Source organism: Lagopus muta, chromosome 9 (assembly GCF_023343835.1).
Source record: "Lagopus muta isolate bLagMut1 chromosome 9, bLagMut1 primary, whole genome shotgun sequence".
NCBI lineage: Eukaryota > Metazoa > Chordata > Aves > Galliformes > Phasianidae > Lagopus > Lagopus muta.
The window spans coordinates 12,977,019-13,001,780 of NC_064441.1; the positions used below are offsets into that span (position 1 = coordinate 12,977,019).

Here is a 24,762-nt window from a genome sequence, read left to right on the forward strand (position 1 = left end):
GGGGAAATGAAGGGAAGGCAGTAGGACCATCAGACCTCTAGCACAAATTGAGCATTTCTTTGTTTGAAAAAAGTAATTTTGTAACTGCAGTTCAGAATACTATCAGGTGACTGGTTCCACAAATAATGCATTTTCTTTACAAAATAAAAAATAGTTTAAAAATTCAGTAAGTCTGGTTTAAGTTAATCCTGGAACATTACTGTTCACAGATTCGTCTGACCTCAAGACATTCTAGAAGTCTTCATATGCTTTCAAGGGAAAGAACATGTTACCGAGATTACGGTTTTGGGACAAGCCTTCATTCTGCTCAAAACCTAACTGATGATTCCATTAAATACATAAGTGTTATTTTAAGGATTTCTCTCAGAACTGGCACATTTCTCAAAACTAATTTCCTTTTAAACAGAATCACACACAGAATCACAGAATCGCCAGGGTTGGAAGGGACCTCAAGGATCGTCAATCTCCAACCCCCCTGCCACATGCAGGGCCATCAACCTCCCCATTTAATACTAGACCAGGCTGCCCAGGGCCCCATCCAATCTGGCCTTGAACACCTCCAGGGATGGGGCATCCACAACCTCTTTGGGCAGCCTGTTCCAGAACCTCACCACTCTCTCTCTGTGAAGAGCTTCCCCCTGACATCCAACCTCAATCTTCCCTCCCTCAACTTAAAACCCTTGTCCTGCAGTTATCTACCCTTTCAAAGAGTTGGTTCTGCTCCTGTTTGTAGGCTCCCTTAGGTATTGAAATGCTGCAATGAGGTCACCCCGCAGCCTTCTTTTCTCCAGGCTGAACAAGCCCAGCTCCCTCAGCCTGTCTTAGCAGGGGAGGTGCTCCAGCCCCCCAGTCATTTTTGTGGCTCTCCTCTGGACCCTCTCCAACAGCTGTCTTTCTTGTATTGGGGACTCCAGACCTAGACACAATTTCAACACTTAGAATATGAGGCTATGTGCTGTTCCTCTACTCAGACATTTCTACACCTATGAGAACTCCTATTTATAGTGACCTTCAGATGGCTGGCACGATGCAAGTATCCTCATCAATTAGACTAGTTAAGATTTACAGAGCAGAAGTCTTCTAAGGTAGCAGCAGGAGACGCCCGCTTTGTACACTTAAACTGCTGTTCATCCTGCTTAATCATTTTAATCTACTAAAAGATGTTACTAGCTAAATTACTTAAGAACAATTTTATCAGCTTAACTCTTAGAGTTAAGACTCCAGTAAGGAGTGTAACTTGGGACATGGGTAGAGCACAACCATACAAGTGTATGTTTATATGACAGTAAATGGGCCCGTGCACAGAGTGATCAAACAGCATTAACTGACCCTCAGAATAAACGTTTTTTCTTTCCAGAAGGATGCATCTTCATACAACTACAACACATCAATTAATGGCTCTTACAAATCTTCACTAAGAATCTAAAAAGCACCATAATGCATCTTAGACTTAAACATGATGTAAATCATCATTCATCCAACTCCACTCAGCATTTTCTAAGGATTTATTTACTGCAATATTTTTTAATCTGTTTCCAAATAAGAAGAGATTTTCTCTCACAAAGCTTTTCCTTAGATTATTCTACAAAATAAGCTGTCCACCAGTAAAATGCCCCTTGAAGTCTTTAATTCTACACTATCAGAAGTAAGCAACTGTTTTGATTTACTTTCCTATACGAAACTGTCTTGCTTGTCACATTATGACAGATGCACTGAGATTAGGTAAACTAAATTTATTATATGCCAATTATTACAGAAGATAACACATTATTTGTAATCATAAATAAAAAACAGCACACGTTAATTACAAAAGTAAGTATCAACAAGTGTAACAAATCTGCTTTAACAATCTCTATTTCTCTTTATTTCACAATGGCTTTAACAACCCTTACGTTCATTTCAGTGAACCAGAAAATCTGATTAGGGGCAGTTAAGCAGATGGAATAACATCCCTGGGAGCTGATCACGTGCATTTTTCTTAGTGATTATCAAGTCTTCTCTTTAGAGTCTTCATCGGTTCTCTTCAGAACGCTAGCTCTCTTTAAATGGGAAATAATTTTGTGGTTTTTTTTAAAACCTGAACTTAATTCAGAAAGCCGAATCATCGCCGATAGAATTTTCCATAGTCTAACAAAAACCTTTCCAGTTTTCCTACCCTGAGATTTTGCGTTTATGATGCATACAACATTGATTCCACTGATAGATGTTTAAACATAGGAGTTTAAACAATGTGATGTATTTGTTTTAGGATCTCTCCTTAACAAATATTTTTTCAGGACTTGAAATACTTAGTTTTGAAGTGGACTTTTCTAGGGCAATATCATGTTGTATTTCACAGCAGTTCAACCCTCTACAAAAACTGCAAGCAAAAAAGCACTTGAGTTACTGAGCCAAACAATTCAACTACATGAACAACAAAGATTAAAAATTTAAATAATTGGCATGAAAGATTGACCATCACAGCTGTACACTTTTTAATGAAAAAGTTGTTTGACCATTTTTTTCTTCTTCCACAAATGAAAAGGAAACAGAATCTAACAGGTGCACTTCACAACTGCAAAGTTCTTGTACAGCTGATTGTCCTCACACTACAGTGCACCTGTGTTTGGAAAGGAACTCTGACTAGTTACAACCAAATCAGAGCAGAAATTGGCAAGTTCTCATTCCTTGTTTACTGTTCCTTTATGTTTCACATAACCAGTAACCAGAAAGAAAAGAAGCCAGAGGGTTCTGGTTTTCCACCATGTACGAGATTAATTCTCCTAAGTAAAATGGGCAATGTTTCTTCACAAGATATTCGTGTCCAGCCATAAACAGCATTATAGGAGTAACTTAAGATCATTGCAGTTGTGTGTAGATGTCTTCTGAAAAACCACTTGCCTTATTTCCAAATCCTCAAAATTTCTTTTGGAAGAAAAATATACTTAATAAATTAAATAACTATGTAATTTCAACTGTGTAATATATGTATTTTAAATTTTCAATTTATCTCAATATCTGTCCACAAATCGAAACCCTACTGAAATCATTTATTGATTCTACTAACTGTTCCGTCCTAACTTGACTAATTGATAAATCAGTCTTAAGTAGATGATTATTTATGTCTACATCAAAATAATGAAATCCCACACTAGACTCAGTTTGTGCTATAGACAAAATACTTGCAGAATATGACCAGATTCATATTTGGCATTTCAGCATTTTTTTAAAAACTAAAACATCTGAGGTTCAAGGACTGACTACTTTGAATTATTGTCATCTCAATTATCTCATTCCACGGTGCACATGCATCAGAAACTTTGATAACCTAGAGAATTAACAGATTTTACTGGCATCTTACAAGACATCTTGTATCTGAATGCTTTTTTTAAAATTATTATTATTTGGTGGTGGGCAAGGGGGGTGGGGATGGGCAAATTACTACTTGTACCTTTACCTCATTTATCCCAAAATATAAACGTTTTGTGTATTTTAATGTAATAGGCTTTTTGTAGATAGCAAATTAATTTAGGATTATAGCTGCTTATTAGTTGCTCATTTCTAAGTAAACTGTTCATTATATCTATAATTTCCTTAAATGAGTACATAAGAACAAGCATAACCTGTTAAGCCATAAGCTAAGTGAAAAAATATCTGAAAATAAGTTTTTAGTTAGATAATCTACGTTCTGTACCATCATTCTGAAACAAAAAACTTTTCATCTGATGTTTTATTTAAGTTTTTTGTTTGTTTTTGGTTCTTTTACTAACAAAATCACTGGAACACGATGGGATCATTTGGAGGTGGGAAGAACAGAGATCACCATGTGCAAAACTCTTACATACCAGAATGACACAGAAAAGGTTTGGTTTTGCTTTGTTCTTAAAATGCAACTAATTGTACATTGGAGAAGCTGGACAAACATGAACACCTACAGAGGTATCCAGACACACTGACTCCCATACACTAAAATACATAACTGTGAAATTAAATGGTTGCTAATTGTGAAGATCCTTCAAACAGATTGGGTAGCTAAGAAACATTCTTGAATCTTTTCATGAATATAACATCTCAGCTCTCAACACAGATCTAACTTTGATGTTTTAAAAACCATACTGCAAATGCAACAATTCCACTTGGGATGAGACTTAACTATGAAACACAGAAACATCAATATTCCTGTTATATTAGTTTCTCTGTTCTCCTGAGGCTTTCCTTGGCAGAAGTAACTAGCCTGGATTGAGGACTGACAGAAACTGGTGCTAGACCTGCCAGGAAGACATCCCTGTGTCAGTTTCAGTAGTAGGTAAAATTGTTTTTGATTTACAAATCAAGAATTTACTTTAAACAATGTCTTGAAGATCTAGTAATTCCTTTGCTTTTTACCATTTAATAATCAGGGAAATTTAAACTTGGGGAATTCTAAGCAATTACTTAGAATAGTAATTACAAGAGCTTTCTTATATTCAGCCTCATCTTGATGACATTTTCACATATCTTCCCATAACAGATCTAATTTCTATGGCATGTGATACCACAGATCACTCTTGGAGCCTTTCTAAGAATTAAGTGCAATGGTTGCTACTACTCTATTTTCTTAAAACTGCTGCCATTTCTTACAGGGTTCCAAACTTGGATTAGAGCCACATGTTCAGTTACAGAAGAGCAATCATTTTCCTACATAATTCCCCAAGGGCTTGGGGCCGAATTCTGAACATCTCCTTACTCTGAGAAGTAGCTAGCATAGCTTTTATCCTCCATAAATCCATGTGGTTTAGACTTGTGTTCATTATCTTAATTTCTGCAAGCACAGTCATTTTCTTGCACAGAAATTATGAAAAGCTAGTAAACAGACTGTGTAAGAAAAAAAAAAAAAAAAGAACAAACCCCTTGCATTATCGAATGCTGACAAGGTTCATCATTCAGCAAAATTATCTCAAGATTTGTAACTTTGCCAGTCCAGAGCAAGTGAAAGATCAAACCATAAGCCATATGAATTTAAGTAAACATCTTTTAGTTTTCATGTTTAGACTTCAAAGAATGAGTCCAGAAGTCATTGTTGGTAGGACAGTGTAAGCAATGTAATATATAATGTGCTCAGAGTAAAAACTCAGATCCTCACTTTAAAGAGAGAAGTGATCTAAAACACATGAAGGTTACCTTAAGCTCCTTACTCGCATGAAAACCGATCTTAAAGATTATTCTTTCTTCAGAAATAAAGCCACAAAAAGTGCCACTTCCTAAGTTTCTGTGGTTGACAGTTCACGGCAATAGTCATGCTTCCTACATGCCTTTGCAGTCAGATAGAGCTCTAAGTAAGGCATTTTGTTTAGAAAGTCAGAAACGCAGAGAAGCTGAGTGAGAAGTGACAACAAGAGGGTTTGCTGAGAAGAAAACCAAGAAAATAAAAGCAAAAGAGAATTTATGAGTGAAAGAAAGTAATGGAACGCGAGATCTAAGGGAGCAGAAGAAAACAAGAAGAGTAGAAGTAGTGGGGATTTGTTGTTTAGGGGATGGAATTTATTTTGCCTTTTTTGAAGCTTACCTATATTTTTTAAATGTTTATAGATTAAAACTGTCTTTAGAGCAACACATAAACAAGGCACAAGATTTGAAAGAGATTTTTCTTAGTTGATCCTTATGCAGAAAAACTGATCAGAAATTTACAGAATCATATCTGACACAGACTTCAAAAGATTCATTTGTAATTTCTCAGCTGTTTATTGTTGTGCTAATTGAAATATCTGCTAAAATCTCCTATGTTCAGCACTCACAGAGCCAGGGTACATTACACAAATAGAAGACCAACAAAAAAGTTACAAAATGCTTGGCAATCCATCCTGAGCAATTACAGTACAAGCACCCGCATGCTTTGTGTCTTTCAAAAGAAGTTTCCTAAAATACCTTTCCAACTGATGTAATTTGAATGCTTCATAGAGTATTAGGAGGTTGCAGCCATTGCTCAAGTTAGTGTGCTGCTGAACAGCTGTATGACAGGTCAGAGAAAGCAGTCGGTTTGCACTGCATCATTTCCAGCATTAAGGACTTACATTAGTAATAATACTCTAAATTGTTTCTTATGATTCTCTAGCTTGGAAAAACAGTACTGATTTATGGTTCTCCAAACACACTGCAATAAGGATTGTATTCTTGCAGTACGTAAGAGGAAGCTTCAAGTAGATTATTGGCTTTTTTTTTTTTTTTTTTTGCATTAACTTCCATCTTTGGCTACATGTACAACATTGACTCACTCCCACATAACTGTGCTTATTGTAAAGACCAACTCTGAATATGCATTTACACTTTAAGTACAAAGATGAGCATGTTAGAACCCACTGTTTTCCTCATTCCCCACCCACCAAACCCATATTGTCCCATTGATTAAGACTGCAATTTTAGCTGCTGAAATCCTGCCTACCCAGCAAATCATTATGGGCAACAGTTGCATACCTCAGAATTATCTTCACGTCCCTTAATTTCTTGGAAGCTTTTAAACCACAAGCCCTGTGGGTCAGGAACAGTTATTTACAATATTTTTTTCCTCAAACTCAGCTCAGGCCTTTTGAAACCATGGCAACATTTAACCACAGCTATGTCAATCAGCAACACAGCTCTCCGGACTCCTTAGTTAAAGTCCAGGTCTCCCAGCCTGCAATTATTGTGCCATTTTTTGCTTTCAGAAGCATAGTTTGGACTCATTTCTCAAATTCCTGAATCGTGATCAGAACTAATGTAGGGCATTTCCCCCTGCCTCCCTTCTCTATTTTACTTCTAACAATCTGTTGTAGAAAAGCAGAAATTAAAAGCTAAAATCTCACCGACTTGCAACATAGTTTCTTTTATTTGTCTCGTCAAACTTACTGCAGCCAGGCAATTCCCCTACCAGATTAAGAAGCCTCAGAGGCTGTTGCACAGATTAAGCAATAGCTTTTACTGTAAGCTTCTTATTCTCAATGGTCCCATCTTCTATTCTACCCACATGATTAAACAATAAGGATATTATATCTCTCAGTACATCTGTCAACTCTGGTCCCATCACTTTCAGCCCACTTCTGACACAGTCCACACTGCATTGTGACTCGGTATCTGTCCTTCATATTGACAGTGCATTCAGTCTGACTTCCAAGTATTCCAGAAAATTGTCATATTCAGTGACACCCATGCTATTTCATACACAGCTTGTAAAAGCAGTGATATTTGTGCTATTTTCCATCACCTTTCAGTACAAACGTCTATAATGAGGTAATTCCATTATTGAAATTACCAGTGACACCAGCTGGGTTTACTCAGCCAAGAGTACCTTTCCTTTCGAAAAAATGTATCAACCTCCGTCTGAAGTATAATGTGATCATTAATTTTAAGACTATTACCTGCCACTGGAAATAGACACAATCCCATCCACGATTTTCAACAGATCCCCCAAAAGGTTAGATTGACGGAACGCTATTACCAGTTCTACTGAATTCAGTGCCTTCTGTAACAAGGAGAATAAAGTACTGCGAGTGCGAAGCCTTCCTACTTTTTCTCATTATGGCTGAAACCCCACCATCTAGATCAGTGAGTTTAAGTTCTAATACAAAGCAACAGACCGAGGGAACATTTTCTTATGAAATTCATCAATAGGATTAAGAGAATATTTGATTTTTTTTTTCCTAGGAACACATCTATCCAAAAACAGTAAAGATTTATTTCTCTCTGCTAGTCACCAATTTCAGGTATTTTGTATTGTTGGTGATAACTACAGCAAAAGACTTGAGACATAAGATTATGCCATAATACTACAGCTAGCAGCTACTTCAAAAGTAACTGTCTCCCGGTGAGATTTTGCCAATTCAAGTAAAGGACCAGAGTACAGATGGCATCTTTGGAGCTGGTAACATGGATTACGACGTCAATAAATTAGAAAAAAATAGAAGGTCTGAAGTGCATCAGAATATTTACTATAGCAAATAAATCTACCCTAAGTAGCATCTGGCCAATTTTGGATTCCTCTGGCTCTGCGAAGGCCTCGCTCCACCACTGCTGTCAGTAAGTACAGTCAGAAGCAGAAGCCAGGCAGATCCTGCCATCAAGGGCAGGAGGGGTAAATCAGGAAAATGGACCTTATTACTTGGGTTTGATCTACTCAGATACTCAGAGTATTCAGCCACAAGTACTTAAATCAGATGAACAATATTTAAAGTAGAAACAGCTACTGAATTCTGAAAGTCATGCCAGCTCAATCTACAAACTTTCCTGTGCAGAAAAGATCCACAGCAATCAATCCTAACTAGAATTCTCTAGAGTATTTCTGAGAGTAGAAGGGGAAAAAGGGACAAAAAATTAAATAGCAAGCTTTCAGATCAGGAAGATCTTTGTTAAAGGAGGTGAGTCAGATGGCATACAGCAACGGTGTTTTTGCTCTGTGGTTATTTGCCTAAATAAGTAGAATCCTAGCTCATGAGTAGAGCTCCTAAAACTACTGCAATGAAAATTTACGTCTTGCCAAACCTACAAGAATTAAAAAATCTAGCATAACATTTTTATTAGAAAAACCCAGAAAGTGATCCTTAAGCAGCTGTTGAATATTTGGCCAAAAAAAATTCAGACCTCCAACACAATAGAATCATAGAACAGAAACACAGAATTGCCTATGTTGGAAAAGACATTAAAGATCATTGAGTCCAACCACAACCTAACCATACTACTCTAACAACCCTCTACTAAATCATGTCCCTGAGCACCACATCCAAATAAAATCACAGTCCCATATTCAGCCAAAAATCAGAACAGGCAAACTGAAAAATCTTAAGATTTGGCACCACTACAGGAAACTGCAATAACACATGACAGCTGTTGGGAACGACTCAGCCTCTTCCCAAAGGGATCCAAGAAGCAAGACTGTCTAGAGAACTGCTGAATTCATTTACTGGTTTGTTTGCCCCAGCATCTGAGCCACAGAGGACTCATGAGAAGGACACAAGGCAGAGCACTGACCTAAGATTATCCCACCTACCCAATTTCAGGAGAGACACAAACCTCTACAGTGAGTACATTTCTTGTACAGACATGAATTTAGTATTCTTTTATAGGTGCTGATTCTACTATGAAACAGGCTTTTGTTATGCCATATATCTTTAAAAGGAATTTGCCACATTTTAAGGTCCCATGTATCACTGATGAGTCCACAACTACAAAAACTATAATTATATTCTCTTCAGTGTATCTTAAACTGACATTGAGACCTTGATTGATATATTACATTACTTAGATGAAGAACCATTCAGGTAATTATGATAGAAAGTTAGAGGCAATATTGTATTTTAGAATTTTAAAATAAAAAGGCAGTAAATATGTAAGCCTGAAATTCTTCAGCTCCAAAGTATTATTGCTTTGTTTTAGTTCTGAAATTCTTTCTTGTTGCATTATTTTCAGACACTTCACACATTTAAGCAATTGCAGTTACCAGGCCACAGTCATCAGTTCAACACATGCTGAGCATCTCTTCAGCATGGATGCCCCTGAGTACAGTCAGCAGAAAAACTGTAACGAATAAAATGTAGTTATTCATCAGCTATGGTAATTTAAGAATGATTTTGACAAAAATATTTATACTTCAGTTTTTGCATTTAAAAGTGCTTGTGAGCATCTTCTGACACATTCACATGTAGAGACAGATACTCCAAAATCTGTAACTACCAAGAAAAAAAAAAATTAGGAATTTGAGGAAAGTTAGCAACACCAACTAAATATAGAACTATTATCTTACTTCCATGCCTGTGTTACCTCAGGGTGACAGTATGAAGAGAGTAAGTTGAGTCAGTGCTTCTCCAGTAAGTTCAATTTAAGTTGAAGTAACTAATTTACAATTCTATGAGAATGTAGATGAATGAGAAACTGAGAAAATGACAACGTTGAATGAGAAATTCAACAGAAAACATAAGGAAAAAAATCAGTGCATAATTATTAAATGCTATTATGTTGCCGACAACATAAGACAAAGCACCCATACTTTCCATCAATAAGCAACAGCCAAAATGATTTTCAAGCACTACAGAAGTTTTTCATTCTGAATGTTCCCATTGATGAACTTAGCAAAATTCAACAGATCTAGGCTGAATATTTTCCTAACACTAATGGATAGAAACAACACACTTATCCAGAGTGCATCGCTTCACCACTACATTCAGAAGCTTGTACCATAACCACTCCTCACCACAGGGTACCTGGCAATTAATTGAGCAACAAGCACAGACTCCTTATTCAAAGGCTTCATAGTCCAAGTCAGCTTTGTGATATCATTTAAGTGTAAAGGCCGAGTTTGAGAGACACTTGGATTGTGTTCTCCCTAAGCCTATTTTTCCTTGGTAAAGACAAATCACAGCAAGTTGTGAGCTTCTTCTCTCCCCTGATTTTTCCCCACCTAGAAGGGCAAAGTTCTCGAGCCCAGCTACAGTAGAGCTCTTTCTCTCACCACAGTAAGACTCTCTGTTCACTGCTGCAATGCCACCAGATAAACACATCACAACACCTCCAGTTTTCACAAGAAACTGAAGCACACAGACAAAAGCAGGCTGACTGGACTTGCAACACAATAATGATCAAAAATTGTCTAGCAGCAACATTTGTTTCCTGTAACCTGTGTCTTCCATAGGTGCTTATTAGACATATTTATCCACATCCGTGAATATTTGGAACTGATACAAATTGCTGCGACCATAGCAGAGGAACAGATGGCTGTAAAAGCTGCTCTTCATACACCAGAGATCTCATACGTATGAGAATCTGTGTTGCAGTACATGCTGCTGATGTCCCTACCCCCATTTTACTCCAATGTAAAACTAAAATATTAAGAGTCCTGCTTTCTTCCTCTCACCAGAAACAGGAACAAACAGCAAACATGAACCTTCCAGGCTCACCTCATCCCTCAAAAGCCTCCAAAGGTGAAGCTTAGAAGACAACCACACCTGAGAGCATTGCACCATGCATTAAAAAAAAAAAAAAGTGAAATATCACACAGCTAAAAAAACTAGAATACTGGTTTTGTTCTCGTACTAACACATAAGCATTTTTTGAGTTAGTCTGCTGTTGTTTCACCCCCTCCCCCCACAAACCCTAGCAATTCTGCTCATATTAAATACCAAAGCTGAAATCATGCATTCAGTAAGACCAAGACCCATTTGATTCAGTGACATCTTTTAGAGAAAAGCTGAGTAAAAAGCATGGTTCTTGTTCCCAGTTATAATACAGAGCTTCTAACACCACCTTGGCTATTGCACATCAGACAAAGATGGTTTTCACCAGTGACTGTTTTAACCTCCCACACAAACATACCCACAAGTTGAACCACAACCAAGTATTTATTTATATGAAGACTGACGGCTGCTCTTGTGATTACTGGCAGCATTTCTAGCCACCAATATAGGCAATGGAAATTTTTACAAACACAACAAAGAATCCATTTGTCACAAAAAAACGCAAAATGTGTTATCATACTTCAGAGGTGTTAAATGTTTCAAAAATATTTGATCCCAAGCTTAAATTGGTTGGGATCACCAATTTTTTTCAATTTCCTTTCAGTGAGAGAAGGAAGAGAAGGGATAAGAGGGCATTACTGTTATGATTGGCTCTGGGTTACATGGTTCTGGTTTATTTTGCTGAGTGCAAAAGAGAGTGGAAAACTACTTAAAGCTCAACAAAATAACATTAACAAAGATCATTTTCTCTCTTAGGGATTTGTCTGCATCCAATTTTTATGAGTTGAGGGAAAAAAAAAAAAAGGTGATATTTAAGCGCACAGAGCCTGAATTGCTGAAGATAGAGGCAAGTGATAATGCAGCAGCTGCAGATGCTATTGCATTCAGCTCTTTATCCAGAAGCTGCTGCTCCCACTGCATCCATGAGCTTGTCTCAATCACATCAGGAAGCCTGGCCCAGCAGCACTGCTGGAAGCAAGGAGATCAGCCACAAGGGTGCTGTGCCTGGGGATGTGTCATCCCGTGTTCTCCTGACAGCAACCTCAGCTGGCAGGACAGCAGGCAGATGGAGAAGATCACATCAACCTCTCATTGCTAAATCTGCAATAGATTATTGGTCCAAATCTTTTCCCCCCAGAATCCAAATAACAACACAAAAAGTTCAACTTCGCTGAGAATAGGTTCAAACACAATAATATCCCTCACTTCTGCTAAGGCCACAGTTTCACTTGAAGAGAAACTAACAATATTTCAAAGCAGAGTGAAAATTATGAAAAAAAATCCTCAATAAATATTCTATGCTAATTAAAAAAAGAAATACTTAATTTGTCTTTGTCAGATAATTACACTTATGTCAAACTTCACTTGACAAAAAGCACATCAATTTTGCTACTTTAAGTAACATATGTAGACATTCATTTGAAAGAACTGAAAATGCAGTTACTGGGTAACCCTAGTAAGAAACAACTGCAAGTAGTCCTCTAAGCACTTCTTCCAGTGGCAGTGCCAGTTTGATTAGATCTTTTTAATCTCTTTATTATCCCCAGTTGTGCCACACATTAATTAAAAAAAAATTAATTTGCACACATTCACAGTTCAACAGCACAAATAAAGGTATCATTGTGGGCCACAAGAATTCCCCTGTGCCATCAGCAAAGGAGAAAGGCAAGATAAAATAAACAGCACTGGAGGAAGTGTTCACAAGCACCTGACATGACATGCAGCAGACCAATGCACAAGCCAACAGCAACACTTGAGGCAGCCTTCCTCAGGCTAGAGTGAATAAAATGTGGTGAAGGACATGGAGTCAGGTGCTGCACTGCAAGGTCTGCAAGGGAGGTTGGGGTGGCAGTGGTTGTTTTAGGCTCAGAGGGTGTTAGGAATGGGCAGGGAGTTGTTTTGTTTGCTTTGATATTAAGCCTACTAAAGTCTTTTGAAAAAAGCACCAAAAGTTACCATGCATCCTTTCATGAGTTCTAACAAAGCAGCAGCATATTTCAAATAGCTCTTGTAGTAGTAATGGTAGCTCAGTCCTTTCTTTCCTTTCTCCATGACACTGATCTTGTGTTCCTGTCCACTCACCCATCTGCTGTCACCTTCTGGTTGTGAGGAACCAACTATTTGTTAACCTGAACAATGAACAGATGAGGATTTTAAAGAAAGACAGGAAAGATTCTGAAAGGATCTTTGACTTATATTAACCCGGTTACAGTGTGCTGCAGCAGTGAAAACAAATGGTGGGGATCAGGAAGCAACAGCACAGGGACTGCTTGAGGAAAAGGACTGCCAAGAAAGAGTTCCTCAGTATCACAGCCTCCAAGAGCATACTTTAAGCTAATTAAGTTAACAGGAAATATTGAGAAATAGAGTACTTGAGGGGAGAGGAGGAACGTTGCTAGGAAGAGGATAAACAGATCAGCACCTACAGAACAGTGAACACCATAAATAGTAAGATCTGTAAATTCTTCAGAGATCTGACTGACAAGCAAATGTGCTGACCCAAATCAAATTAGAAATTATATATACACAGAAAGCCACCTCCTCTATCATGCAGCCACCATAGGAAATGAAAATAGGAAATTAACTCAGTAGTTACATACAGGATGAGTGAACTCTACTGGACTTCACATTTGAGCAAATGAAAAAAGCACATAAATTCCAAGGAATACCATAGTAAAACCCAATGTTTAACAAGAACAACTCTCCTTGCATTTGTTTTAAATGAACTGAACTCCAGACTCAGCAGTCTAAATTAAATATTTAAACCCTTACATCTTTCTTTGCACCCATGATATGAAACTAAGCACTAAAGTAAGCTTCTTTGGTACATGTAAAATTTGAACTGTTGAAAAGATGATGATCTTTGCGACTTTTAAAGACAACCTCTAAATAATATTTTCACAGTGCATAAACTTCCAATGTCAGGAAATCCTCAATAGCATAAAGAATAATAGAATTTACTTTTTAAGATCTCATTTTGTGAAACAAGTAATACAAGTTTTCAGCACAAGTTATTCAGAGAATTATAACCATCTCAGAAAAGAGCTTTTAAAGAAACTGGTTTGACTGCTTCAATTACAGGAGAATAACAATTCATCCATCACTACAACAATTATTTCAATACTGTAATTACAATGCTAGAATCCAAGTACCTAATATTTTTCAGAAGAGATAGCACACAGAGCAAATAGGCAGAATTTACATCTGAAGAGAGGTGAGTGGTATCAAGTAGTACCTACCCAATGATGACATGACCTCATGAATTGTCACTAGGTAAGATGTTATTTCCAGAAGAGAATGAGAGCTCACTCTCTTCTGACAAAGTAACTTAATTTTGGGTAAGAGGGATAAGGAAAAGGAAGTTGCATTTCCCTACAAATTTTATAATTAACTGGCTGGTTATGGAAGTTATCACATCTAATGGCAAAGTAGAAAACAGGAAAATGGCTCATATTAGAACAGGAAAAAGGGTCTGGGTATCAGAGCATGAACCTAGCTTTGAATTTAAATATGTCCAAATACACGGCACGGGAGAATTAACAAGAACAGAACTTGAAAGAGCTATAAATATGTAAGGAAATTATGTATCTCTCCCAGAGGCCTTAGCCACAAGGTATGTACAACAGCACCACGGTAGCTGCAGTGCAGAAGTAACACACAACATACAGAAAACAGATGCATGAATGGTATGACCACTGCCATTCCTGCTGAATCAGTTATGCAGAATCTATCCTAGAGAGGAAAATCAGCCTAGGATTTGGACTCGGTTCCTATGGGCCCCTTCCAGCCCAGAGTATCATATGATTTTAACTGAGATTAACAGGGCTCTTCTCAGGAATATGTTACAACTTAAATTATCAAGACTTTTACACTATTCTGATGATTCTAGGAAGAGACTTACTGTTGTTATTATCTTTAAGTTGTAATACATTCTTTTTGGCTTTAATCACTGACAAAAAAAAAAAAAAATCCACACTCGTGGAGGAAAAAAAACAAGTAGAATTTACATTACTTACATGATTTATTCCCTTTTGACCATAGTTTCCAGCTATGACAGAGAGAAAAGTCAGTCAATTCAAATGCCACTGAGACTCTCTCCTACTTCATTCAACTTCTGTTCCTCTACATAAGCCTCAGAGACATACTGATACAATCAAACTACTTGCATTCAGTGACAGCATCTGAAATTTCCTTCTCTAGTGGATTTCCAAAGCAGAAAGGCATGCTCTGATTTAGGACGTTAGTTTGAGCTGTGTAATATTGGACTTCACATATTACTGAAGTTCATTAAAAACATTTTTGATAGCTTTTATGGCATATAGTGACTTGTGTAGCTCCATTAACCTACCGAGGCTTAAAATTATTGTCCTCATTGTCCTGATCACTAAAGGATAATAAAGATGCCATAGCACATTATTTTAAGAAGTTACCATTAAGCAGACAAAGAAATAATTGTTTTGGAACAGAGTTTCAAATGTACCTACACTCATGATAACTTTCCAGAGAGGTGCATATTTTAAAACTAAAAAACTTATTCAATTCCATAGTAATCTCCCACACTTTGCAAAGATCAGTAGCATGGCTTCAAGTATGCCCACAGAAAACCAACAGCTCATCCAAGGCAAAAACTACAGGCAAAGACAGCAGATGATAGAAGATGCTTGTGAAAAGCTAACATGTGATAAGGAGAAATGCAAGCAAATAGATTAGTAAGCAGCGGGGAGAAAAACCACATAACTTTATTCACTACTCAAAACAGAAGTCAGGATTCTGTTGGTATTAGATACAAACACATACCTAGTAGGTCCATATTAACTATTATCATTCAATGGAACAACTACTTCATTACGGCCAATTTCTCTTATGCCAGTACTGAAGTCCCTTTTGCGTTATTTTATACTTCAACCATCGCGCCCTGCCATCATTCTTCATTCTACAGAAAGAAAATCTGAAACAACTTCAAAACAGCCTTTTTATTTTTTACTTCATAGGACATTATTTATAGATGCTGACAATGAAGAGTGGCCTGAGAGATGTTAAAAAAAAATTATTATGCAACGGGTAGAAAACAGAAGTCACTTCTCTAATGCAAGTAAAATAGAAGCAGCATAATTAAGCAAGGATGGTAGTATGACTATTATTCTAGAAATAGGAAGCATAGAGTAGCTTGGTATTTGCCTTATTAAACATCAGCTAGACATGCCAGATTTGATACATGCAATTTAAACCTAGAATGAGTCACTGTTGTATGCTTGGATGCTGTAAGTTTAAATTTTTCCAAGTCAATTAAAGCTCAGAATTCTAAGTGACTGAACTAAGAACGTAATTCAAGAATTGATCTCTTCATATAAATAGTCTTAACTGTTAAAGGGGAGACAGTGGGTGGAATGAGGTGGCAGAGGGAAGCACAACCTCCAGCTACAGTTTCTGGAAATACAGCTGAGTCACAAGCAAGAACAAGAAAAATTGCTCTCTGGAAGAATACAGGTCTTTTTTAAACTGAATTCACCAAATACAAAGATAAATAAAGAAAAAAATAGGAATGATAATTATCTTACCTATGCAGAGAGTACAGCAGATAACTTATCAAGAATAGAAGGAAATCTAAGTAACTTTAGAGCTTAAGCTGTACTTGCACAACACAAAGTAAAGCAAAGCAACAAGCATGGGATTCTTCTGAATTTTTAAACAGAAAAACTGTTGTCATTTCCTACCCTAGAAACAGCTCTGTGTCCAGGCTCTACCATTAATAGAAACTTTCCATTTGGAAAAAAATAGTCCTTATTATTATTATTTTTAAAAGATAAGCTTCAGCTGCAGCTAGACAAACAGCAGCCAGTAGGAGTTCAGCTGTGAAGTGAATCACTTTATTACTGAGCCATTGTCTAGACTACACCATACATTTCTATTAGACACAAGAACGCAAGAAAGGATGGGTTCCACATCTGTCATGAACACTGACTTTAAGACTAGAGCACAGAATACATGAATAAACACTGTCTTTATCAAAAGGAATGAGAGGTGGTGCCTGGTTGCTGAGCACAGCTGCAGTGTTGTACAGAACAGCTGGCTGGCTTCACAAGCCACAGCCTTAGTATGCCACACAAATTCAACTTAGATTAGAAACAGCAGAGTTCAGGGGTTAAGAGACAAGTTTACATGAGACAACTACTCAGAGCATTACTGGAATTTGCTAGTGAACTGTCACTAAGGGGAAGAACTTAGAGAGTTTCAGAGGAGTAACACATGCAAGTTTTCAAGCATTCTGTTTTGTAACACATTGTCCTGACAGTAAGCAGGCTGGGGAATAAGAGACCCAACACCTAATCAAATGCAAGTTTGAAAGTAGGTATGGTTGGTTTCTGTTTTTAATTTGATCTGTGCGGCCCACTGTTAAACTCACGTTACACACTCTTCTTAAATCTGAAACTAGGTGCTACATGACTCACCACAGAAATAACAGTGACACGAATGCAAATCTCAGTGTTCATGCTCCTCTCAAAGTGCCCATAATGTATGGAAAACCAATGAGTACTTCTGATCTCTCTCCCCTCCCCTTGACACTGGCCACAAATGAAGGAATCTGTACTTCACTGTCAGAAGAAACAGCCCACAACCTCATGTGGAACACGGGTACTTCAGGTTTAACATCACAATATTTTAATGCACTGGCACTCCACAAGTTTCCATAAGCAAAATTTTGTTGTACCATGTACGTGTCACTGAGCTTATCTACACATGAGAAGTCTATAGGCCATTTTTGGAAAGAAAGTTAAGTTTTGCAGTCCCTATCTACTGTTCAATTTTTCAACCTTACTAAAGCATACGTTACAGAAAAATACAGAAATATGAGCACTCAGAAGCTTACATCAGCAACACTAACTCCTACAGGCTCCTACAGCCTTTGAAGAGCGTGTGGATGGCCACCACCCCTCCAGCCAAAAGCCTCCTGGGAGAAGTGAGCATCGCTGAACCTGGAGCACATCCTGCTGCAAAGAGCAGGCATCGCTGCCAACACCAGAGCAACACTTCTCCCACTGAAAGTCCTCACTGATTCTCACAGGGCTTAGGGGAACATCCTTTATAGATTCTCTTCCTACAGATACACTTTCAGACCCTCCAGCACTTGCATTTGACAGGCAGAATGAAGGGGAATTGACTGCACTGTTTAAAATTGGCCTTATGACATGGATGTCACTGAAAGTTATTTGGACACCACTCATGCAGATATATCATAAGAACCCCATGTTTCAGACTTCCTTGTTCATTAGCATGAAGTGGGTAATTAGCATCATTAACATTCTTCCCAGCTGGAAATAATGTGCTTCTGCACTGCAGCTAAAATGGCATGCTGTTCAGTGAGGCCTTTTTTTGCCAGACATTCAATAGAAATTTAAAATTTCCCATTTCTTCTTCTTTAATAAAGATTACTACATAAAGTATTCCTTGAAGTCTTAAGGAAATTAAAATATCATTCCAAAGAACAAAACCTGCAACAAGTATAAAGCAGCAATAACTGTTTTGGCCTTTGAGCATGACAATTTCACACCCAATGCTAGGAATAAGACAAAAACAATTTTAACTATTAAAAGAACATAGCTGTATGAAATCAAAACCACAAATCCCTTTATACAGAAGACATATGGTGGAAATTAATAGCAAGTGACAAAAGCTTTTTCCCCCCTTATGAAAGTTTATGCATGCTGTGATGTGTGTGCCTATTTTTATGAAAAGCCAAGTTCTCTTTATATAATTAGAACAGCTCTTGAGGCAGGAAGAATATAATTGGCAATAATGACTTAGAACTGAGAAAATCTCACTGGAGTTATCACTACGTCACAGCCTAAGCACATTGCATAAGAATGGTCTTGTAAAACAAGGGACAAAAGCAAGCTGGGGAGGAGCAGCATTCAGCACAGACATTTTTCCTACTCCTTGGCTGTGAAGATGAATAGTTGGAAAGCTGACAAGTTTTCATAGGCATGACTGAGCTCAGTCCTTGACTCCGAATTAAACTGGACATAAGGCTTTGGCTGGCCAAGATCACTAAACACAAACAAAAATCAAAAGTAACCTTCATCATTGATGTTACTGTAAGATAAAGTAAATAGGAACCAACACTTCTTTATTGTTTGTCACTAACCTGTCTTTACTGTGGGCTAATACAAACTTACAGTCAAGGACAGAAAACTTCACTGCAGCTGCATTTAAAGAATCAAAATTAAAAATAACAATAAAATATGGTTCCCAGCTCATCCCATCTCCAAAGAATTCCAAAAATCTGGGTCTGCTTACATCATCAGGGTTTCAAAACTCTCCTTTCCCACAGCATTCCATCTATTAGAAAATAACAGCTTAGTAATCTAAAATAAAAATATCTACTGCCTGCTTAACATTAACTGACAGAAAAAGAAAAGCTCAAAATAATTGCTCTAGGCTTAGGTTTCAGTCTTGCAAAAAATTAAGTGGATGAGTAGTCCTGTATCCAGAAGCTACCTGCACTGATTTTGTTACACGCAGATCAACACGTTTCACTTGGGTACACCTTATATACATAGAAGCAGATTCTTCAAATATACCTCTAATCCAGGGCTACTGACTGTGTTATACAGTCAGTGGGTGAGCTACTCAGAAAGCTCACAGGAAAAGCCTACGCTAACAGTTCTACAAATGCAGAATCTTAGAATCAGTAAGAAGAAATTAAGGTATGGGGAAATGGGGATTTATAACACATTAAAAGGGACATGCTAGTAAAACAACAGAATTAGAAACAACTGCTACATTTGGACCAATTATAACAATGGGGAAAAGTTACGGAAATCTGGGAGTTTAAAAGAAAGTTGAAGAAATGCTGGAAAAAATATATTTTTCCAATGCTGGGGAAAAAAAAAAAAAAGTGGAAGAAATAGTGAAAAGCACAGACAGATCTACAGATCACATTAATGGATCCATTTCTATCAAGTATTAGTATTCTGCTTCACAAGACAGCTTGTAAAGAATATGGTCTGTATTCCATGTTCATTTGGCTTTTGTTGTCAGCACCTCAGTTCTGCAACACTGTACGGTTGCTAAGTTCTCCACAACTCACATCACTATGTGCACAAGGAAGCTTTGGTGAGATTTTGACCTTACTGCCTTCAGACCCATCAGAGTTTAGCAAAGTGGTTTAAGTTTTAGTTTATAGAAATGAAAAGCCAATGTCTTTGTTTATGGGACTAAAATAGTCATGGAAGACAGCAAAGATACTAGAAATGATTGCTATCATATACACCTACAGCAAATCATAAGCTATAATTGCATTGGCAAGTAATTGGTCACTTAATGAGTGACCAAAGTTTAGTTAATCACTGGTCACCGATGTCCTCTGCAGTGCCAGAGACTGGATCACGACAGATGGCTCTCCCCCCTCTTGAAACACAAGACTATCATATTCTTCAGCATGAACACTGTCCTTCCAAGACTTTAATCCTCATCAGCTTCTACATGCACACTGCAAATGCATGAAAGGTCTTATGAGATTAGACTCTATTTCCAGAAAAATAGTGTAGTCATTCCAAGTCATCCCCTCAGCCTGTTTTTACATTTAAGCTTTCATACTCATAGCAATTTCATTTAACTAAACTAGAAAATATATCCTATGTATCAGCAAAAAAACTCCCCAGAGTTCCAACTATCAGCAAAAAAACAAACAAACAAACTAAAACAAGAGTAGAAAAATGTATGCCACACAAGAGTGATGAGAAAGTGTGCTGAGTGTAGACTTGTATTAATCTAACTAGGTTATATGGAACAGTTCAGAAGGTGTTATAGTGTTTCCAGCTGGGACAGTAAGAAAAAGGAGAGGTGGGTAACACCAGTGAGCTGGTACTACGTTCACTTCTGTTCCCTCTGTCAAGGTAGGGCATCTCTTTGATGTAGGCGACTGTATCTCTTCCCAGCTCATTTACACTCTTTCAAGTGCTCCTAGTTCCCCTCAGGAGTCTCTTATGAAATAGACCAATCTCACTGAGCCAAACTGCAATACAGACTACTCTTCCTTGCTAGAGAATAGGAACAAGGTGCACTTTCCCTTTCATTTGGTGCTCATTTCAGATCTGAAGTTGTAGAACACGATTCAGCACGATACAAGTGTAAGTACTGAAAGAGACAGGTGAACACTTGAGAGAAGGTTGAGAGAAGCCTTGTTTCTCAGCAAGGGCAGCTGAATCAGGACTTAAGTCAAAGCAGCATATCACTGGTTTGCAAATTACTATAGCCCTCAAGTGTAAAAAAAAGAGTTGTGACTATTTCTGAACTAATGTTTCCTGCGTTCCTCTGTAGTACTTACAACTTCCTCAGTTTTGCTCAAAAAAAACAAAACAAAACAAACAAACAAAAAAACAAATTAAAATGTAATACTACTAATATAAGGAAAGAGGGGAAAAAAAAAAAAAAAAGAGAAAAAACCAAAGCGCCACATTCTTACCTAAGAGCCTTCTGGCTCATTTCCATCTTTTCTCTTAGATTTTTAAGACAACATCAAAGTGCCATATAAGATACTCTATTTGCTGTACTCACTGCACCCCTCACGTAACTATCGTCCAAGGTGGCCTTAGCAAACATCTCAGAACAGTTTCACTTGCATGACTTCCTCCAAGCTTATTCTTAGACACAGCTTGAAGCTGTCTGCTTCTCAGCCTTCTTCAAAAGCTGAGCTAAAAATCACTTCTCTAGTCATATACGTGATCGATTTCCTACCCCTTTTCCTCATACTGCCTATGCTTACTCTGCTTTCTGTGTTTTGATTTCTCAAACTTAATTAATAGCTTTCTGATTCCTGCCAGCTAGCTTTTCTGACAGTATTATCAGAAAATTATCAGGCCAGTTTTCTACCTTTCCATAAATATCTGATTTCTAGATTTGTTTTCTCTTTCCATAATGCATTTTCTCAATTCACCAAATCCTTTTTGGTTTAAAAATTCCATGCTATGAAGTTCATCCATCAGCGCAGTGTTTTGTAGAGACAGTCTCCGTAGGAGGAGTCAGGAATAATGCAGTCTTAATTAGTTAACCTTTAAACATTCCAATAAATCCAGCTGCAAAGCAGTGGGTGTAATAATCTCAATTCTCCAGCTGAGGCTGTCGTGAACGTTACAATTGTTGGTTCATGCAGCAATGAGAACACTTTGGCTATCTGCAGCTATTTAGATACTTAAGTCTTCCCTACTGATTTCTGGGTGAAAGACAGGAGGCAGGTTCTGGTCACACCGCAAAGAGGCAGATGAAATAGCTCTGCTGCTGGAGAGCTGCTGCATGCTTTGGGCCTCCATTTGTTTTCACTTAAGCAATTGTTGAAGGACATCTTTCTTGCAAGTCACATCTGTCTAAAAAAAATATTTCAAATCCCACATCACAGAATTCATATTCTTATGTTGTAACAGTTTATCATCTTATAAATATTCAATACTGGGTGTTCTATTTTCAGTTGTGTAACTGTTACGTTTGACAAAATAAAAAATAAAAAGCCCACAAGCAAATAAGTTTGCCTGCATCTGTGGCAAACAGTTTACAGCCTAGAACCATCATTTTGCTGTCTTCAACCTTTCTGTATTACAAAGCTACCAAGCTATACTGCAGATATAGGTTCATTAAAAAAAAAAAAATAAATTAAGAAATGGAAATAACAGATTAAGACAAAGGAGCTAGGGAGTGGTCAGTATGCTTGGTATCAGAAGACTGATTCATTTCTTAATTCCAATACTGACTGTTTCAGAAGACACTGCTTCAGTTCCCTGTTCATTATTCTGTTTCTTGAGATGAAAAAACTGTTATAAAAGAAAATGTCACCAGAAACGCAAAATTACAATAGCAATATTACATAAAAGCTGCAAACATTTTATTCCTTGTACAAAAGGAATAAGAGTTTAGACTGACTTCATAAGCTTCAGGTCAAACATTCCCATCCATTTCTAGATGCTTAGTCTGAATCTACGTCTGGCAGTTTTTGCAGTTTCCAGCAGTCTCTTTTCTTTATTCTAACTAGAACAATGAGTGTATGGGGAAAGAAAGGCACCATTTATTTTAGAGACAGTTCCCCATTTCCTAGGGCATTTTGCAGTATTATAAAGCATCTCCATCAGACTATTTTCACTGGTCAACCTTGCCTATTCAGAACCAGTACACACTCTTCATTGTAGAGTCAACACCTGCATTCTGCGTAGACCAGACTGATATCCTTCATCCCCTTGCTCTGAGAGCTTCTTGGTTTATTTATGCAAGATCAGTATGAAGCAAGGTACTAACAGATGTGAGATAGACTATTTAAAACTCACACCTTGGAATTTACTATTTAAAGTTAAAGCACTGAACTCCGACTCCAGAGAAGACTCCCAGCCTCTGATATTATCTAATATCGTTACAAGTTCTTTGAACTTTTGATTCAGTGCATTAGATGGAGATTTCACTTCCTTCTCCCTCTCTATCAAGAGGATAATGGACCTTAGCTATATCAAATTACATGACAATTTACCATCTTTCAATAATACCTTTAACAGCGTTGCTGTACAGTACTCAGAGCCAAGGCTAATATTCAGGCATAAAGCACATTCTCTGACCTTCAATACTACAACAAGAGGAGTTCTCAGACAGCAAGATTTTTTAAGCAAGCATCCTTCAAAAATGTGTTCTTCTAACTACCTTGGCCCTGAAAATGTTCTGTTTTCCAATATCGCGGACACTGATTATTGTTGCAGTGTCAGTCACACCATATTATGTCATTTTATATAGCAGGTCAGAAGGAACTGCCGTGCTCAGAGGTACCTGATACTTTGCCAAATCATTTGGCACACCTCTGATTCTCATCAATTTGAATTACTTGTAGATCATTTCAAAAGAGTCAAAATTATTGGCAGCCATTCAGAAAATCATAGATAGTCTACTGAGTGCTTTGCTGGCCTTCTCAACTGCAAGATCACCACAAAACAATATTCATGTCAGATTAATACATCTGCAACTGCAGCTCACATTTACTATCTTCTAACAACACTTCACAGTTCTTTCTTACAATGAATAGTAGTACTTCATTCTACAGTTTCCCTAGAGGCAGCACAAAAGTCAGTGCTATTAGGAATAGCAGATTATAAACCTGAGGTTGAATATATAACACTTGTTGACTGAAGTACTCATTCAACACCATATACTAAAAGAACGGCTCTCTCTCCGAGAAAGAATAGAAAAAATGCTTGCAAATATTGAATTCTTACAGTAATTCTACATCAACTATCACACTTAAAGCGCTATTCATAGTGAACCCCACATGAACTATTCCTTTTATGATTACACACATCTATTTTTCTGCCACCTTAGCAAATATCATGTAGAAGCACAATATCAAAACTGTGCCAAATTAGGATTAGGGTTAAGCTCTGGTTATACAAACAGGAACATTCTTGAAAACTCCATCGATAAAAAGAGAGAAGTAAAAATCACATGTATCCTAACACTGGTCAACACAGAGTTGGTTTTGAGGGATCTCTATGGAAAACACTGCTGCAAAACAAAGTAGAAATGTACAGGGAATTTTCAACTGACTACAGTTCAGCCACACAAAAACACGTGAAATTAGATTGGAAGAGCATTTATTTTATAGTAAGGAATCAAGACCTTCATCTAGACACTGAATGGGTTCCCATACACCAGGAAAATAATGCAAAGCAGCATTGGTTCAAGAGTAAATACATCAAAAGTTAAAGAGGTGCAGTGAGTTCACACTGTTAAAAGCCATGTAGGTAAAGCAGATAGAATAAAAACTGCAGGCTGGTATATCTGCCACAGCAGGTGTTTGGGGAAC

The 24,762-nt window shown here is 37.4% G+C and overlaps 1 long non-coding RNA gene across 2 annotated transcripts in view; it reads right to left on the reverse strand.

The window, feature by feature from the left end:
* Positions 1–24,762, reverse strand: part of LOC125697402 (uncharacterized) — a 431,807-nt gene that overhangs the window by 389,027 nt on the left and 18,018 nt on the right. The window contains exons 1-2 of one of the 2 annotated variants that reach the window (XR_007378779.1): positions 16,493–16,570; positions 14,951–14,982 (exon numbers count right to left, since the gene is read on the reverse strand). The exons of the other annotated variant lie outside the window; for it this stretch is intronic. This is a non-coding gene — a long non-coding RNA (uncharacterized LOC125697402). Of the gene's footprint in view, positions 1–14,950; positions 14,983–16,492; positions 16,571–24,762 lie in introns of those variants that run through there. 2 annotated transcript variants of the gene reach the window in all.